General features: G+C 47.0%; 11 non-coding genes across 11 annotated transcripts; all 11 read left to right on the top strand.

Moving 5' to 3' along the window:
• The first annotated feature begins 747 nt into the window (after window positions 1-747).
• On the top strand, window positions 748-821 carry TRNAN-GUU (transfer RNA asparagine (anticodon GUU)). Its single transcript has one exon. It is a non-coding gene; the product is annotated as a tRNA-Asn (tRNA).
• Window positions 822-1,134: 313 nt separating this feature from the next.
• Window positions 1,135-1,206, top strand: TRNAW-CCA (transfer RNA tryptophan (anticodon CCA)). Its single transcript has one exon. It is a non-coding gene; the product is annotated as a tRNA-Trp (tRNA).
• A 1,790-nt stretch (window positions 1,207-2,996) lies between these two features.
• TRNAN-GUU (transfer RNA asparagine (anticodon GUU)) lies at window positions 2,997-3,070 on the top strand. The gene has a single exon. It is a non-coding gene; the product is annotated as a tRNA-Asn (tRNA).
• A 313-nt stretch (window positions 3,071-3,383) lies between these two features.
• Window positions 3,384-3,455, top strand: TRNAW-CCA (transfer RNA tryptophan (anticodon CCA)). The gene has a single exon. It is a non-coding gene; the product is annotated as a tRNA-Trp (tRNA).
• Window positions 3,456-5,634: 2,179 nt separating this feature from the next.
• TRNAW-CCA (transfer RNA tryptophan (anticodon CCA)) lies at window positions 5,635-5,706 on the top strand. Its single transcript has one exon. It is a non-coding gene; the product is annotated as a tRNA-Trp (tRNA).
• Window positions 5,707-7,862: 2,156 nt separating this feature from the next.
• On the top strand, window positions 7,863-7,934 carry TRNAW-CCA (transfer RNA tryptophan (anticodon CCA)). The gene has a single exon. It is a non-coding gene; the product is annotated as a tRNA-Trp (tRNA).
• Window positions 7,935-9,724: 1,790 nt separating this feature from the next.
• On the top strand, window positions 9,725-9,798 carry TRNAN-GUU (transfer RNA asparagine (anticodon GUU)). The gene has a single exon. It is a non-coding gene; the product is annotated as a tRNA-Asn (tRNA).
• Window positions 9,799-10,113: 315 nt separating this feature from the next.
• TRNAW-CCA (transfer RNA tryptophan (anticodon CCA)) lies at window positions 10,114-10,185 on the top strand. Its single transcript has one exon. It is a non-coding gene; the product is annotated as a tRNA-Trp (tRNA).
• Window positions 10,186-11,975: 1,790 nt separating this feature from the next.
• TRNAN-GUU (transfer RNA asparagine (anticodon GUU)) lies at window positions 11,976-12,049 on the top strand. The gene has a single exon. It is a non-coding gene; the product is annotated as a tRNA-Asn (tRNA).
• A 313-nt stretch (window positions 12,050-12,362) lies between these two features.
• TRNAW-CCA (transfer RNA tryptophan (anticodon CCA)) lies at window positions 12,363-12,434 on the top strand. The gene has a single exon. It is a non-coding gene; the product is annotated as a tRNA-Trp (tRNA).
• A 1,789-nt stretch (window positions 12,435-14,223) lies between these two features.
• On the top strand, window positions 14,224-14,297 carry TRNAN-GUU (transfer RNA asparagine (anticodon GUU)). The gene has a single exon. It is a non-coding gene; the product is annotated as a tRNA-Asn (tRNA).
• The last annotated feature ends 4,458 nt before the right edge of the window (window positions 14,298-18,755 follow it).

Below are 18,755 nucleotides of genomic sequence, written 5' to 3'. Positions count from 1 at the left end.
AAACAGAGGGATCTATAAAGAGCATGGCAAGTAGTTAACATAAGCTACTTCCCCCAAGTTCTCTTGGTGCACTCTGCTGCCCTCTTTTAACAGAAGAATGCAACTGCAGGTCTTGCTTCTCAGCAAGGTACCTACATATAGAAACCTTGGTGCACTCTTGCTAAATCTGCTGGAATGTGTCTTCTATTGTGCCCAAGGTGGTTGTGTATTTGGGGACTCAGGGAAGCAAGGGAGCAGTCTAATGTACTGCAGTGCTAAGAGAGGCATGCCTTTTTCAGAAAAAAGTTCAGGTTTTCTGCCAATCAGAAAAAAATAGCAATGCAATCAGGATAAAGGCAGAAAACACATGTCAGTGAGTCTCTGTGGCGCAATTGGTTAGCGCGTTCGGCTGTTAACCGAAAAGACGCTGCTGTTTTTGGCACAAAGACACAGAGTGTTCCACTTAGTAATCCTGAGTCATTTCTCCCGTGTTCTCTGGGTTCAGCCTACTGTCCCCTTTTAACACAAGTGCGCAACTGTGGCTTTCTCCTCATAGCAAGTTATGCCTACACAGAGGACATTTGGTGCACTGTTGATGGGCTCTGTCCTCTACTAAATCCCCTGTGTTTGTGGATTAGGGGAGGTAGGGAAGTGCTTGATACCCTGATTTGCTGTGGGAAATAGAGCTATTTTAGAAATGTTTTCAGGTTGCCTGGGAAGCATAAGCAAACAGCACACCAATCAGGCCCCAGTGTAAGCACTGCATGAGTCTCTGTGGCGCAATCGGTTAGCGCGTCCGGCTGTTAACCGAAAGGTTGGTGGTTCAAGCCCACCCAGGGACGATGCATTTCGGCTCAAAAATTCAGCTTGACCAACTATGAACTTCTGTTTACCTCTCGCAGGTCTCGTCTGCTGACGTCCAAAAAATCCAATAAACTGCAAGCAATTCTTCTCGCTTGCTTTAGTTTTTCAAAACTTGCCATTCAATTCATAAACATCAAGACTTCATGGGAAGGGTTTGGCTGCAGCGTGTACTGATGCACAGAAGGAAGCTATCCTAGCCAGTCTACTTAAAGAAGCAATGAGGCTCTGCAGGTGCATGTACGTCTCCTACCTTTATTCTGTCATCAGACACACCAGGTGGATTGCCACAAGGACCTCGTGGCGCAATGGTAGCGCATCTGACTCCAGATCAGAAGGCTTCGTGTTCAAGTCACGTCGGGGTCATATTTGCTTTTCCCACTCTGAAATATAAAATTGCTCTTCAGTATCTCGTTATTTCAACCTGACTGCATCTTTGTGCTCTGGGCCTAGTTGTTCTGGCGTTTCGAATGTAAACTTTGCAGCAGGGAAGTATCATATTGACAGACACCCATGAAGGACATGGTCAACCTTTAAAGCAGGCCAATCTCTATGTTTTACTGGATGCAGCAGAAGTATTTCCTCTTTACCATCTCTTCAAGTGGGCCTGACTGATGTGCTGTTTTGTGCACGCTACGTGGGCTTTGTAAAGCATACCTCTGCCATTTGCATGGCCTCCTAGCGCTGTCAATATTTTCGTGTAATCGCTGAATGCTGCACTGTCCTGGGAACTCTAGGTGTGACTAAACGATATATGCTGGGGCCCCGAAAGGGGGTCGGCAGTCTAGTGGCAATGCCCATCACTTTGCAGTTTGGGTTTGTGAGTTCAGGTACCGGTCTGGTGTCAGAAAACTGTAAGCGCCCTCCCAATCAACTGTCGGTCCTGGATTGTGAGGATTTCCCCTTATACTGGTCTCAGTAGACACATTTCCATTTTACTTTTTCACTCTCGCATTGCCTATTTCTCTCTCTCTCATAGATACATTATAGACAAGAGAGACATTGTCAGCGAGAGGGTTGCACAGCACCTTCCCCCATTTCCCTAAGTGCATTGCAAGGGGCTCTGGGAGGCGTGCACATTAGTCTGAAACACAAAGATCCACTGGCAATAAAAAGCGTAGGACCCCAGTTCGCATTTCTTAGAATTTGAGGAGGCACTCAGAGTTGTCTCGGGCGTGACTGTACCTTTCATAGGAGATGTGCTAATCCCCAAACCCTCTTCCTTTGTCCCAGTAATCTGTCCTAGGACCTCTAGCAAGTTGTTTTCTGAAACAAAGCTTACCTGAACATCCTGTAAAATTGATAACTTTTCAGTAGCAGTACAGTGCAGTATATAGCATTCCTGTTGCGCACAGCATCTAGATCCAAAAATTGCTTATTCTACCCCAGAAATTAGAATTCACCCAGTCAAACAGAGGGATCTATAAAGAGCATGGCAAGTAGTTAACATAAGCTACTTCCCCCAAGTTCTCTTGGTGCACTCTGCTGCCCTCTTTTAACAGAAGAATGCAACTGCAGGTCTTGCTTCTCAGCAAGGTACCTACATATAGAAACCTTGGTGCACTCTTGCTAAATCTGCTGGAATGTGTCTTCTATTGTGCCCAAGGTGGTTGTGTATTTGGGGACTCAGGGAAGCAAGGGAGCAGTCTAATGCACTGCAGTGCTAAGAGAGGCATGCCTTTTTCAGAAAAAAGTTCAGGTTTTCTGCCAATCAGAAAAAAATAGCAATGCAATCAGGCCAAAGGCAGAACACACATGCCAGTGAGTCTCTGTGGCGCAATTGGTTAGCGCGTTCGGCTGTTAACCGAAAAGACGCTGCTGTTTTTGGCACAAAGACACAGAGTGTTCCACTCAGTAAACCTGAGTCATTTCTCCCGTGTTCTCTCGGTTCAGCCTACTGTCCCCTTTTAACACAAGTGCGCAACTGTGGCTTTCTCCTCATAGCAAGTTATGCCTACACAGAGGACATTTGGTGCACTGTTGATGGGCTCTGTCCTCTACTAAATCCCCTATGTTAGTGGATTAGTGGAGGTAGGGAAGTGCTTGATACCCTGATTTGCTGTGGGAAATAGAGCTATTTTAGAAATATTTTCAGGTTGCCTGGGAAGCATAAGCAAACAGCACACCAATCAGGCCCCAGTGTAAGCACTGCATGAGTCTCTGTGGCGCAATCGGTTAGCGCGTTCGGCTGTTAACCGAAAGGTTGGTGGTTCAAGCCCACCCAGGGACGATGCATTTTGGCTCAAAAATTCAGCATGACCAACTATGAACTTCTGTTTACCTCTCGCAGGTCTCGTCTGCTGACGTCCAAAAAATCCAATAAACTGCAAGCAATTCTTCTCGCTTGCTTTAGTTTTTCAAAACTTGCCATTCAATTCATAAACATCAAGACTTCATGGGAAGGGTTTGGCTGCAGCGTGTACTGATGCACAGAAGGAAGCTATCCTAGCCAGTCTACTTAAAGAAGCAATGAGGCTCTGCAGGTGCATGTACGTCTCCTACCTTTATTCTGTCATCAGACACACCAGGTGGACTGCCGCAAGGACCTTGTGGCGCAATGGTAGCGCGTCTGACTCCAGATCAGAAGGTTGCGTGTTCAAATCACGTCGGGGTCATATTTGCTTTTCCCACTCTGAAATACAAAATTGCTCTTCAGTATCTCGTTATTTCAACCTGACTGCATCTTTGTGCTCTCGGCCTAGTTGTTCTGGCGTTTCGAATGTAAGCTTTGCAGCAGGGAAGTATCATATTGACAGACACCCATGAAGGACATGGTCAACCTTTAAAGCAGGCCAATCTCTATGTTTTACTGGATGCAGCAGAAGTATTTCCTCTTTACCATCTCTTCAAGTGGGCCTGACTGATGTGCTGTTTTGTGCACGCTACGTGGGCTTTGTAAAGCATACCTCTGCCATTTGCATGGCCTCCTAGCGCTGTCAATATTTTCGTGTAATCGCTGAATGCTGCACTGTCCTGGGAACTCTAGGTGTGACTAAAGGATATATGCTGGGGCCCCGAAAGGGGGTCGGCAGTCTAGTGGCAATGGGCATCACTTTGCAGTTTGGGTTTGTGAGCTCAGGTACCGGTCTGGTGTCGGAAACCTGTAAGCGCCCTCCCAATCAACTGTCGGTCCTGGATTGTGAGGATTTCCCCTTATACTGGTCTCAGTAGACACATTTCCATTTTACTTTTTCACTCTCGCATTGCCTATTTCTCTCTCTCTCATAGATACATTATAGACAAGAGAGACATTGTCAGCGAGAGGGTTGCACAGCACCTTCCCCCATTTCCCTAAGTGCATTGCATGGGGCTCTGGGAGGCGTGCACATTTGTCTGAAACACAAAGATCCACTGGCAATAAAAGGCGTAGGACCCTAGTTTGCATTTCTTAGAATTTGAGGTGACACTCAGAGTTGTCTCGGGCGTGACTGTACCTTTCATAGGAGATGTGCTAATCCCCAAACCCTCTTCCTTTGTCCCAGTAATCTGTCTTAGTGCCTCTAGCAAGTTGTTTTCTGAAACAAAGCTTACCTGAACATCCTGTAAAATTGGTAACTTTTCAGTAGCAGTACAGTGCAGTATATAGCATTCCTGTTGCGCACAGCATCTAGATCCAAAAATTGCTTACTCTACCCCAGAAATTAGAATTCACCCAGTCAAACAGAGGGATCTATAAAGAGCATGGCAAGTAGTTAACATAAGCTACTTCCCCCAAGTTCTCTTGGTGCACTCTGCTGCCATCTTTTAACAGAAGAATGCAACTGCAGGTCTTGCTTCTCAGAAAGGTACCTACATATAGAAACCTTGGTGCACTCTTGCTAAATCTGCTGGAATGTGTCTTCTATTGTGCCCAAGGTGGTTGTGTATTTGGCGACTCAGGGAAGCAAGGGAGCAGTCTAATGCACTGCAGTGCTAAGAGAGGCATGCCTTTTTCAGAAAAAAGTTCAGGTTTTCTGCCAATCAGAAAAAAATAGCAATGCAATCAGGCCAAAGGCAGAACACACATGCCAGTGAGTCTCTGTGGCGCAATTGGTTAGCGCGTTCGGCTGTTAACCGAAAAGACGCTGCTGTTTTTGGCACAAAGACACAGAGTGTTCCACTCAGTAAACCTGAGTCATTTCTCCCGTGTTCTCTGGGTTCAGCCTACTGTCCCCTTTTAACACAAGTGCGCAACTGTGGCTTTCTCCTCATAGCAAGTTATGCCTACACAGAGGACATTTGGTGCACTGTTGATGGGCTCTGTCCTCTACTAAATCCCCTGTGTTTGTGGATTACGGGAGGTAGGGAAGTGCTTGATACCCTGATTTGCTGTGGGAAATAGAGCTATTTTAGAAATATTTTCAGGTTCCCTGGGAAGCATAAGCAAACAGCACACCAATCAGGCCCCAGTGTAAGCACTGCATGAGTCTCTGTGGCTCAATCGGTTAGCGCGTTAGGCTGTTAACCGAAAGGTTGGTGGTTCAAGCCCACCCAGGGACGATGCATTTTGGCTCAAAAATTCAGCATGACCAACTATGAACTTCTGTTTACCTCTCGCAGGGGTCTCGTCTGCTGACGTCCAAAAAATCCAATAAACTGCAAGCAATTCTTCTCGCTTGCTTTAGTTTTTCAAAACTTGCCATTCAATTCATAAACATCAAGACTTCATGGGAAGGGTTTGGCTGCAGCGTGTACTGATGCACAGAAGGAAGCTATCCTAGCCAGTCTACCTAAAGAAGCAATGAGGCTCTGCAGGTGCATGTACGTCTCCTACCTTTATTCTGTCATCAGACACACCAGGTGGATTGCCACAAGGACCTCGTGGCGCAATGGTAGCGCATCTGACTCCAGATCAGAAGGTTGTGTGTTCAAATCACGTCGGGGTCATACTTCCTTTTCCCACTCTGAAATACAAAATTGCTCTTCAGTATCTCGTTATTTCAACCTGACTGCATCTTTGTGCTCTGGGCCTAGTTGTTCTGGCGTTTCGAATGTAAACTTTGCAGCAGGGAAGTATCATATTGACAGACACCCATGAAGGACATGGTCAACCTTTAAAGCAGGCCAATCTCTATGTTTTACTGGATGCAGCAGAAGTATTTCCTCTTTACCATCTCTTCAAGTGGGCCTGACTGATGTGCTGTTTTGTGCACGCTACGTGGGCTTTGTAAAGCATACCTCTGCCATTTGCATGGCCTCCTAGCGCTGTCAATATTTTCGTGTAATCGCTGAATGCTGCAGTGTCCTGGGAACTCTAGGTGTGACTAAAGGATATATGTTGGGGCCCCGAAAGGGGGTCGGCAGTCTAGTGGCAATGGGCATCACTTTGTAGTTTGGGTTTGTGAGTTCAGGTACCGGTCTGGTGTCGGAAACCTGTAAGCGCCCTCCCAATCAACTGTCGGTCCTGGATTGTGAGGATTTCCCTTATACTGGTCTCAGTAGACACATTTCCATTTTACTTTTTCACTCTCGCATTGCCTATTTCTCTCTCTCTCATAGATACATTATAGACAAGAGAGACATTGTCAGCGAGAGGGCTTCACAGCACCTTCCCCCATTTCCCTAAGTGCATTGCATGGGGCTCTGGGAGGCGTGCACATTTGTCTGAAACACAAAGATCCACTGGCAATAAAAGGCGTAGGACCCCAGTTCGCATTTCTTAGAATTTGAGGAGGCACTCAGAGTTGTCTCGGGCGTGACTGTACCTTTCATAGGAGATGTGCTAATCCCCAAACCCTCTTCCTTTGTCCCAGTAATCTGTCCTAGGGCCTCTAGCAAGTTGTTTTCTGAAACAAAGCTTACCTGAACATCCTGTAAAATTGGTAACTTTTCAGTAGCAGTACAGTGCAGTATATAGCATTCCTGTTGCGCACAGCATCTAGATCCAAAAATTGCTTACTCTACCCCAGAAATTAGAATTCACCCAGTCAAACAGAGGGATCTATAAAGAGCATGGCAAGTAGTTAACATAAGCTACTTCCCCCAAGTTCTCTTGGTGCACTCTGCTGCCCTCTTTTAACAGACAGAAGAATGCAACTGCAGGTCTTGCTTCTCAGCAAGGTACCTACATATAGAATCCTTGGTGCACTCTTGCTAAATCTGCTGGAATGTGTCTTCTATTGTGCCCAAGGTGGTTGTGTATTTGGGGACTCAGGGAAGCAAGGGAGCAGTCTAATGCACTGCAGTGCTAAGAGAGGCATGCCTTTTTCAGAAAAAAGTTCAGGTTTTCTGCCAATCAGAAAAAAATAGCAATGCAATCAGGCCAAAGGCAGAACACACATGCCAGTGAGTCTCTGTGGCGCAATTGGTTAGCGCGTTCGGCTGTTAACCGAAAAGACGCTGCTGTTTTGGGCACAAAGACACAGAGTGTTCCACTCAGTAAACCTGAGTCATTTCTCCCGTGTTCTCTGGGTTCAGCCTACTGTCCCCTTTTAACACAAGTGCGCAACTGTGGCTTTCTCCTCATAGCAAGTTATGCCTACACAGAGGACATTTGGTGCACTGTTGATGGGCTCTGTCCTCTACTAAATCCCCTGTGTTTGTGGATTAGGGGAGGTAGGGAAGTGCTTGATACCCTGATTTGCTGTGGGAAATAGAGCTATTTTAGAAATATTTTCAGGTTGCCTGGGAAGCATAAGCAAACAGCACACCAATCAGGCCCCAGTGTAAGCACTGCATGAGTCTCTGTGGCGCAATAACCGAAAGGTTGGTGGTTCAAGCCCACCCAGGGACGATGCATTTTGGCTCAAAAATTCAGCATGACCAACTATGAACTTCTGTTTACCTCTCGCAGGTCTCGTCTGCTGACGTCCAAAAAATCCAATAAACTCCAAGCAATTCTTCTCGCTTGCTTTAGTTTTTCAAAACTTGCCATTCAATTCATAAACATCAAGACTTCATGGGAAGGGTTTGGCTGCAGCGTGTACTGATGCACAGAAGGAAGCTATCCTAGCCAGTCTACTTAAAGAAGCAATGAGGCTCTGCAGGTGCATGTACGTCTCCTACCTTTATTCTGTCATCAGACACACCAGAACTGCCGCAAGGACCTCGTGGCGCAATGGTAGCGCGTCTGACTCCAGATCAGAAGGTTTCGTGTTCAAATCACGTCGGGGGCATATTTGCTTTTCCCACTCTGAAATATAAAATTGCTCTTCAGTATCTCGTTATTTCAACCTGACTGCATCTTTGTGCTCTGGGCCTAGTTGTTCTGGCATTTCGAATGTAAGCTTTGCAGCAGGGAAGTATCATATTGACAGACACCCATGAAGGACATGGTCAACCTTTAAAGCAGGCCAATCTCTATGTTTTACTGGATGCAGCAGAAGTATTTCCTCTTTACCATCTCTTCAAGTGGGCCTGACTGATGTGCTGTTTTGTGCACGCTACGTGGGCTTTGTAAAGCAAACCTTTGCCATTTGCATGGCCTCCTAGCGCTGTCAATATTTTCGTGTAATCGCTGAATGCTGCACTGTCCTGGGAACTCTAGGTGTGACTAAAGGATATATGCTGGGGCCCCGAAAGGGGGTCGGCAGTCTAGTGGCAATGCCCATCACTTTGCAGTTTGGGTTTGTGAGTTCAGGTACCGGTCTGGTGTCGGAAACCTGTAAGCGCCCTCCCAATCAACTGTCAGTCCTGGATTGTGAGGATTTCCCCTTATACTGGTCTCAGTAGACACATTTCCATTTTACTTTTTCACTCTCGCATTGCCTATTTCTCTCTCTCTCATAGATACATTATAGACAAGAGAGACATTGTCAGCGAGAGGGCTTCACAGCACCTTCCCCCATTTCCCTAAGTGCATTGCATGGGGCTCTGGTAGGCGTGCACATTTGTCTGAAACACAAAGATCCACTGGCAATAAAAGGCGTAGGACCCCAGTTCTCATTTCTTAGAATTTGAGGAGGCACTCAGAGTTGTCTCGGGCGTGACTGTACCTTTCATAGGAGATGTGCTAATCCCCAAACCCTCTTCCTTTGTCCCAGTAATCTGTCCTAGGGCCTCTAGCAAGTTGTTTTCTGAAACAAAGCTTACCTGAACATCCTGTAAAATTGGTAACTTTTCAGTAGCAGTACAGTGCAGTATATAGCATTCCTGTTGCACACAGCATCTAGATCCAAAAATTGCTTACTCTACCCCAGAAATTAGAATTCACCCAGTCAAACAGAGGGATCTATAAAGAGCATGGCAAGTAGTTAACATAAGCTACTTCCCCCAAGTTCTCTTGGTGCACTCTGCTGCCATCTTTTAACAGAAGAATGCAACTGCAGGTCTTGCTTCTCAGAAAGGTACCTACATATAGAAACCTTGGTGCACTCTTGCTAAATCTGCTGGAATGTGTCTTCTATTGTGCCCAAGGTGGTTGTGTATTTGGCGACTCAGGGAAGCAAGGGAGCAGTCTAATGCACTGCAGTGCTAAGAGAGGCATGCCTTTTTCAGAAAAAAGTTCAGGTTTTCTGCCAATCAGAAAAAAATAGCAATGCAATCAGGCCAAAGGCAGAACACACATGCCAGTGAGTCTCTGTGGCGCAATTGGTTAGCGCGTTCGGCTGTTAACCGAAAAGACGCTGCTGTTTTTGGCACAAAGACACAGAGTGTTCCACTCAGTAAACCTGAGTCATTTCTCCCGTGTTCTCTGGGTTCAGCCTACTGTCCCCTTTTAACACAAGTGCGCAACTGTGGCTTTCTCCTCATAGCAAGTTATGCCTACACAGAGGACATTTGGTGCACTGTTGATGGGCTCTGTCCTCTACTAAATCCCCTGTGTTTGTGGATTACGGGAGGTAGGGAAGTGCTTGATACCCTGATTTGCTGTGGGAAATAGAGCTATTTTAGAAATATTTTCAGGTTCCCTGGGAAGCATAAGCAAACAGCACACCAATCAGGCCCCAGTGTAAGCACTGCATGAGTCTCTGTGGCGCAATCGGTTAGCGCGTTCGGCTGTTAACCGAAAGGTTGGTGGTTCAAGCCCACCCAGGGACGATGCATTTTGGCTCAAAAATTCAGCATGACCAACTATGAACTTCTGTTTACCTCTCGCAGGGGTCTCGTCTGCTGACGTCCAAAAAATCCAATAAACTGCAAGCAATTCTTCTCGCTTGCTTTAGTTTTTCAAAACTTGCCATTCAATTCATAAACATCAAGACTTCATGGGAAGGGTTTGGCTGCAGCGTGTACTGATGCACAGAAGGAAGCTATCCTAGCCAGTCTACTTAAAGAAGCAATGAGGCTCTGCAGGTGCATGTACGTCTCCTACCTTTATTCTGTCATCAGACACACCAGGTGAACTGCCGCAAGGACCTCGTGGCGCAATGGTAGCGCGTCTGACTCCAGATCAGAAGGTTGTGTGTTCAAATCACGTCGGGGTCATACTTCCTTTTCCCACTCTGAAATACAAAATTGCTCTTCAGTATCTCGTTATTTCAAACTGACTGCATCTTTGTGCTCTGGGCCTAGTTGTTCTGGCGTTTCGAATGTAAGCTTTGCAGCAGGGAAGTATCATATTGACAGACACCCATGAAGGACATGGTCAACCTTTAAAGCAGGCCAATCTCTATGTTTTACTGGATGCAGCAGAAGTATTTCCTCTTTACCATCTCTTCAAGTGGGCCTGACTGATGTGCTGTTTTGTGCACGCTACGTGGGCTTTGTAAAGCATACCTCTGCCATTTGCATGGCCTCCTAGCGCTGTCAATATTTTCGTGTAATCGCTGAATGCTGCAGTGTCCTGGGAACTCTAGGTGTGACTAAAGGATATATGTTGGGGCCCCGAAAGGGGGTCGGCAGTCTAGTGGCAATGGGCATCACTTTGTAGTTTGGGTTTGTGAGTTCAGGTACCGGTCTGGTGTCAGAAAACTGTAAGCGCCCTCCCAATCAACTGTCGGTCCTGGATTGTGAGGATTTCCCCTTATACTGGTCTCAGTAGACACATTTCCATTTTACTTTTTCACTCTCGCATTGCCTATTTCTCTCTCTCTCATAGATACATTATAGACAAGAGAGACATTGTCAGCGAGAGGGTTGCACATCACCTTCCCCCATTTCCCTAAGTGCATTGCATGGGGCTCTGGGAGGCGTGCACATTTGTCTGAAACACAAAGATCCACTGGCAATAAAAGGCGTAGGACCCCAGTTCGCATTTCTTAGAATTTGAGGAGGCACTCAGAGTTGTCTCGGGCGTGACTGTACCTTTCATAGGAGATGTGCTAATCCCCAAACCCTCTTCCTTTGTCCCAGTAATCTGTCCTAGGGCCTCTAGCAAGTTGTTTTCTGAAACAAAGCCTACCTGAACATCCTGTAAAATTGGTAACTTTTCAGTAGCAGTACAGTGCAGTATATAGCATTCCTGTTGCGCACAGCATCTAGATCCAAAAATTGCTTACTCTACCCCAGAAATTAGAATTCACCCAGTCAAACAGAGGGATCTATAAAGAGCATGGCAAGTAGTTAACATAAGCTACTTCCCCCAAGTTCTCTTGGTGCACTCTGCTGCCCTCTTTTAACAGAAGAATGCAACTGCAGGTCTTGCTTCTCAGCAAGGTACCTACATATAGAATCCTTGGTGCACTCTTGCTAAATCTGCTGGAATGTGTCTTCTATTGTGCCCAAGGTGGTTGTGTATTTGGGGACTCAGGGAAGCAAGGGAGCAGTCTAATGCACTGCAGTGCTAAGAGAGGCATGCCTTTTTCAGAAAAAAGTTCAGGTTTTCTGCCAATCAGAAAAAAATAGCAATGCAATCAGGCCAAAGGCAGAACACACATGCCAGTGAGTCTCTGTGGCGCAATTGGTTAGCGCGTTCGGCTGTTAACCGAAAAGACGCTGCTGTTTTGGGCACAAAGACACAGAGTGTTCCACTCAGTAAACCTGAGTCATTTCTCCCGTGTTCTCTGGGTTCAGCCTACTGTCCCCTTTTAACACAAGTGCGCAACTGTGGCTTTCTCCTCATAGCAAGTTATGCCTACACAGAGGGCATTTGGTGCACTGTTGATGGGCTCTGTCCTCTACTAAATCCCCTGTGTTTGTGGATTACGGGAGGTAGGGAAGTGCTTGATACCCTGATTTGCTGTGGGAAATAGAGCTATTTTAGAAATATTTTCAGGTTGCCTGGGAAGCATAAGCAAACAGCACACCAATCAGGCCCCAGTGTAAGCACTGCATGAGTCTCTGTGGCGCAATCGGTTAGCGCGTTCGGCTGTTAACCGAAAGGTTGGTGGTTCAAGCCCACCCAGGGACGATGCATTTTGGCTCAAAAATTCAGCATGACCAACTATGAACTTCTGTTTACCTCTCGCAGGTCTCGTCTGCTGACGTCCAAAAAATCCAATAAACTGCAAGCAATTCTTCTCGCTTGCTTTAGTTTTTCAAAACTTGCCATTCAATTCATAAACATCAAGACTTCATGGGAAGGGTTTGGCTGCAGCGTGTACTGATGCACAGAAGGAAGCTATCCTAGCCAGTCTACTTAAAGAAGCAATGAGGCTCTGCAGGTCCATGTACGTCTCCTACCTTTATTCTGTCATCAGACACACCAGGTGGACTGCCACAAGGACCTCGTGGCGCAATGGTAGCGCGTCTGACTCCAGGTCAGAAGATTGCGTGTTCAAATCACGTCGGGGTCATATTTGCTTTTCCCACTCTGAAATACAAAATTGCTCTTCAGTATCTCGTTTTTCAACCTGACTGCATCTTTGTGCTCTGGGCCTAGTTGTTCTGGCGTTTCGAATGTAAGCTTTGCAGCAGGGAAGTATCATATTGACAGACACCCATGAAGAACATGGTCAACCTTTAAAGCAGGCCAATCTCTATGTTTTACTGGATGCAGCAGAAGTATTTCCTCTTTACCATCTCTTCAAGTGGGCCTGACTGATGTGCTGTTTTGTGCACGCTACGTGGGCTTTGTAAAGCATACCTCTGCCATTTGCATGGCCTCCTAGCGCTGTCAATATTTGCGTGTAATCGCTGAATGCTGCAGTGTCCTGGGAACTCTAGGTGTGACTAAAGGATATATGTTGGGGCCCCGAAAGGGGGTTGGCAGTCTAGTGGCAATGGGCATCACTTTGTAGTTTGGGTTTGTGAGTTCAGGTACCGGTCTGGTGTCAGAAAACTGTAAGCGCCCTCCCAATCAACTGTCGGTCCTGGATTGTGAGGATTTCCCCTTATACTGGTCTCAGTAGACACATTTCCATTTTACTTTTTCACTCTCGCATTGCCTATTTCTCTCTCTCTCATAGATACATTATAGACAAGAGAGACATTGTCAGCGAGAGGGTTGCACATCACCTTCCCCCATTTCCCTAAGTGCATTGCATGGGGCTCTGGGAGGCGTGCACATTTGTCTGAAACACAAAGATCCACTGGCAATAAAAGGCGTAGGACCCCAGTTCGCATTTCTTAGAATTTGAGGAGGCACTCAGAGTTGTCTCGGGCGTGACTGTACCTTTCATAGGAGATGTGCTAATCCCCAAACCCTCTTCCTTTGTCCCAGTAATCTGTCCTAGGGCCTCTAGCAAGTTGTTTTCTGAAACAAAGCTTACCTGAACATCCTGTAAAATTGGTAACTTTTCAGTAGCAGTACAGTGCAGTATATAGCATTCCTGTTGCGCACAGCATCTAGATCCAAAAATTGCTTACTCTACCCCAGAAATTAGAATTCACCCAGTCAAACAGAGGGATCTATAAAGAGCATGGCAAGTAGTTAACATAAGCTACTTCCCCCAAGTTCTCTTGGTGCACTCTGCTGCCCTCTTTTAACAGAAGAATGCAACTGCAGGTCTTGCTTCTCAGCAAGGTACCTACATATAGAATCCTTGGTGCACTCTTGCTAAATCTGCTGGAATGTGTCTTCTATTGTGCCCAAGGTGGTTGTGTATTTGGGGACTCAGGGAAGCAAGGGAGCAGTCTAATGCACTGCAGTGCTAAGAGAGGCATGCCTTTTTCAGAAAAAAGTTCAGGTTTTCTGCCAATCAGAAAAAAATAGCAATGCAATCAGGCCAAAGGCAGAACACACATGCCAGTGAGTCTCTGTGGCGCAATTGGTTAGCGCGTTCGGCTGTTAACCGAAAAGACGCTGCTGTTTTGGGCACAAAGACACAGAGTGTTCCACTCAGTAAACCTGAGTCATTTCTCCCGTGTTCTCTGGGTTCAGCCTACTGTCCCCTTTTAACACAAGTGCGCAACTGTGGCTTTCTCCTCATAGCAAGTTATGCCTACACAGAGGGCATTTGGTGCACTGTTGATGGGCTCTGTCCTCTACTAAATCCCCTGTGTTTGTGGATTACGGGAGGTAGGGAAGTGCTTGATACCCTGATTTGCTGTTGGAAATAGAGCTATTTTAGAAATATTTTCAGGTTGCCTGGGAAGCATAAGCAAACAGCACACCAATCAGGCCCCAGTGTAAGCACTGCATGAGTCTCTGTGGCGCAATCGGTTAGCGCGTTCGGCTGTTAACCGAAAGGTTGGTGGTTCAAGCCCACCCAGGGACGATGCATTTTAGCTCAAAAATTCAGCATGGCCAACTATGAACTTCTGTTTACCTCTCGCAGGTCTCGTCTGCTGACGTCCAAAAAATCCAATAAACTGCAAGCAATTCTTCTCGCTTGCTTTAGTTTTTCAAAACTTGCCATTCAATTCATAAACATCAAGACTTCATGGGAAGGGTTTGGCTGCAGCGTGTATTGATGCACAGAAGGAAGCTATCCTAGCCAGTCTACTTAAAGAAGCAATGAGGCTCTGCAGGTGCATGTACGTCTCCTACCTTTATTCTGTCATCAGACACACCAGGTGAACTGCCGCAAGGACCTCGTGGCGCAATGGTAGCACGTCTGACTCCAGATCAGAAGGTTTCGTGTTCAAATCACGTCGGGGGCATATTTGCTTTTCCCACTCTGAAATATAAAATTGCTCCTCAGTATCTCGTTATTTCAACCTGACTGCATCTTTGTGCTCTGGGCCTAGTTGTTCTGGCATTTCGAATGTAAGCTTTGCAGCAGGGAAGTATCATATTGACAGACACCCATGAAGGACATGGTCAACCTTTAAAGCAGGCCAATCTCTATGTTTTACTGGATGCAGCAGAAGTATTTCCTCTTTACCATCTCTTCAAGTGGGCCTGACTGATGTGCTGTTTTGTGCACGCTACGTGGGCTTTGTAAAGCATACCTCTGCCATTTGCATGGCCTCCTAGCGCTGTGAAGTGGGAGAATGGAAGACCAGGCTCCCGTCCTTCACCTCTCGCGCTTGGCCTAGAGGGTCACGGCCCAGACACCCGCCGCGAGAAGAGTTTGTCCATTTACCAGACGACCAGGTACCCTGGTACAGGAACATACGGATGTGTCCATCTGCCTGCCCAACAGCCCGTACTGGCCATGCCGACACCTGCGGTTCGGATCAGCTAGACTAAAATCCACACGTCGTTAGAGATGCCATGACGACCTAGACAACGGGAAGCACTTCTGTACAAATATACACACTGAACATTTCCACACCAATCTACACGAAGAACATACTCAGTGCTCTGACGTAGGCGACAGGCATATTCACGGACGTGCATCTTTATTATTTTTACATAGGCTTTCAGAATGCAGAAACGCAAGACGCATCATGAACTCATCTATAACGCTTGCTCACGCTTCTCTTGAAACCCATTACCACAATAGAGGTATAATGGAAACACGATACTGGTCATGGAAATATATGCTATTATAACCTAAAAGCACCTATGCACCAAACGGACTAATTATGCACCAGGCCCGAGTAGGCCTCAACCAAGAGCTCCCGTGGACATTAACAAAGCAAGAGTCAGGTTGCTGATCCTGCAGAAAGAACCCGGTGGAGCAACCAGCCAAGGTCGCAATGTTGCAAACTCACATTCCAAGAACAAATCATCAAAGGCACGATGTTGCAACCTCGCACTCCGCGCCCCAACGATAAAGTCACGCCGGCAAATTAAACCAAACGCGCAGTAGAAAAAACAATATTAATTGTGCAGAATTCTGCCTCTTTCACGGTCCCTCCCCACGTGACCAAGCCGAACTTGACGAGATGCCAAAACCCAGGAGAAAAAAGGCGTCTGGGTCCCTCGCTACGAGACACAGGCCGATACACTTGAAAGGCTCAATGGACATCTGCTATAGTGGGAGCGGTCAGCCTTCCACCTATGAATAAATCCTCACATTGTCTGCACGTACCCATATTGAAACATTGTTGCAATCACAGGTACACCGAGAGCTGGGAACAACGGTGGTCCCAGGCTGGGAAGCTCACGAGTGCACCAATCAGAACATGGGGCTCTTATCTCAGACGTCAGTAATATTAGCCAATCCTCAGGAGTCTTCATGTAACAATTCTTATGTATCTAATTGTAGGGACAACCCAGATATACCACCTGATTACACCTTGTCCACTAATATCATTCTCTATATGTGTACTAGACTAACCCTACCACTCGAGCAACCAATTAAGAGTGGCGATAGGTTTTTTGTTAACTTTCTGAAGTGACGCAAGTAGCGCGTCATAATACAGTAAAAAGGGCCTGCGAGCCCCACGATTGGGTGTGTGTCAGGACGAACGCGTACGCTCCTTGACCCATCCCTGCCGTTTTGTATAAATAAACAGCAGAGTCACCTTGCTCCTTGTGTGTGTCTCATACTCTATCTCATCTGGGATATACGGGAGGAGTTGGGGCCTCCCTGCCCGGAGGTCTGCGGACGGCCCGGCCGACCCCGGCAGAATTTCCCCCCGACAAGTTGGAGGCACTGCTGAGATCTGTTTAAGATCGACTTTTATTTTTAATTTTTCCAGGCACTCCCGTTGCGAGGAGGCCCGGCGGCGCGGCCCCCTCTGCCGTTGCCCCCTTCTGAGGACTACAGGACCATCGCGGAGCTGCGAGAGGACCGGACAGCGCAATCCGGATATTGGCCCTCGGGAGCCGGTTGAGAAGTATCCCGCCCGCGGTCGGCGAGTGTCCAGACGTGGTCCAGACGAGGGGAGGTGGCGAGCCGCTTGGAGGGGTGCACGCAGTCGAACGGCCCTGCATCGAGAGAACTTGGTGAGCATGACACGCACAACAAGCAATGCGAAATTGTGAGGGAGGGGGAGGAAGTAAATAAGGGAGGAGGGAGGTATTGTACAGATGTGCGGCGAAGGTTTAACTGAGTGTTGCAAATGGAATGAATGGTAGCGAAACTAGTGCGAGAGCAGTCGGCTACGTTACGCGAAAGAGGGGGGCGGGGCACGAAAACATCACGTGCAGCCGCTCGTAAGACACTGATGGCCTAAATTGCGACTACGTGTGAGGGTGGGTGTGTGTGGTTTCCTACGATTTGGCATTTATTGATCAATGAGTAGATGAGGTTCCCTATTGTTCGAGCAAGAAACTCGATAGGTAGATGACGTTTCCCTGTGGGCGGTAGCTAGTTACATAGTTGCCCAAAACGGAAGATAATTGGCTGGTTAAGCCCTCCTGTTGAGGGGCGTATCACACGCGAGGCGACGCAGCGTGCGCAGTCCGGTTATATTATTGATGAGATTACCTTGTTCCAGGAGAGACAGGAAGACAGCTGTAGGGTTAGCGGGGTAGATTGCAAGTGTATTTTGAACTTAAAGAACATAACAAGAATGTACCAGTAGCTCGAAGAAATCGGTGACGTCACCAGTAGGGATTTAATAGGATATCGCGAGCACAAGGAACTTTGGGTTTGAGAGTGGTGGGGAAGAGAAACATGATAAAGGAGCGGATACGGAGATAAACTATAAACCAGTGGATCGAAAGAGGAGAAGGGGAAAGGGGCGTGGCTGCGCACGGAGAACGCCGGCCACGGCAAGTGTAAAAGGGGGAAGAGAACGGAGAAACAGGACGACTGTATAAGATCGTCGTAAGGGGTACGCAGCCGCAGGGGGCTGCGTGCGCTTCGGCCGCAGGGGGCCGTAGGGGAAGGAATATAATATAACATCATATTTATTATTATTGCATAATTTGTCAAAGGATTGTCGTAAGTCCCCACACTTGCGGGGCGAGGTAAGCAATACAAGGTTGTATATTGTAAACTGCTAGTAAGGGGAAGGGTAACCAGGGGAGTGCCACTATGTCATACGGGAGAGGGTCGGGAGGGTGGGGGAACACCCTCACTACCCCACTACAACACATATGCACCACACTGCCACCACATAGGGAGAAATTAATTAAGTACAGCATAGAGTGGACCCAGGGGACGGACAACAAAATGTTAACACCATGGCCGCCTAATGGTAGTTTCGATCCATATGCCCAACATTCACTACTAAACCATCTGCACAATACATACAAGGGGAAGAAGTTGGCAAACCATGTGGAGGTGTTTAACTTATGGAGGATGTTCCAGGGGTCCCGACCAGGACCAAATGGAATGTTCACTATGGGGGAAACACCGGAAGAAAAGGAGATTAAGAAAGAAGGAACGGATGGGGAAAAGGAGTGCGAAAGCACAAAGAATACGGGGAACGGAGGACAGGGAGGAGAAAAGATTGATAAATCAGACGACATAAAAAACGAACCGAGCAATGAGATACCCATAACACCGGGAGTGAAAACAGAGGGAGTAGGGTTGTACCCTTTAAGAGAATTAGGAGAAATAGAAGGACAGTTCAGGGCGGCTGAAGGATACTCAAACCCGGCATACAGCCCTCCACCATATGTGGCTCATGGGAAGATACCAATGGGGGAAGGGAGGATTGGAGAAGAGCAGACTGTAGAGATAGGAAACGATGAGTGGGTAGCTGCACAGATATTATTGAAATTACGAGGCTCACTAACTGGAGAAGAAAGGGAGGCGGTAAAGAGAACAAACGAGGATAGTGCCAGAGAGAGTGAAATGAGGGGAGAGGAGCTACTACGGCAGAAGGAAGAGATTTTGGAGGAAAGATTAGCAAAACTAAGGGATGAGCAGAATGAATTGATCAAACAA

This window comes from Ambystoma mexicanum, chromosome 11 (genome assembly GCF_040938575.1).
Source record: "Ambystoma mexicanum isolate Mex_15411 chromosome 11, UKY_AmexF1_1, whole genome shotgun sequence".
Classification (NCBI taxonomy): Eukaryota; Metazoa; Chordata; class Amphibia; order Caudata; family Ambystomatidae; genus Ambystoma; species Ambystoma mexicanum.
The sequence above is the reverse complement of the archived record's forward strand: the minus strand, read 5'-3'. Positions and strand labels throughout refer to the sequence as shown.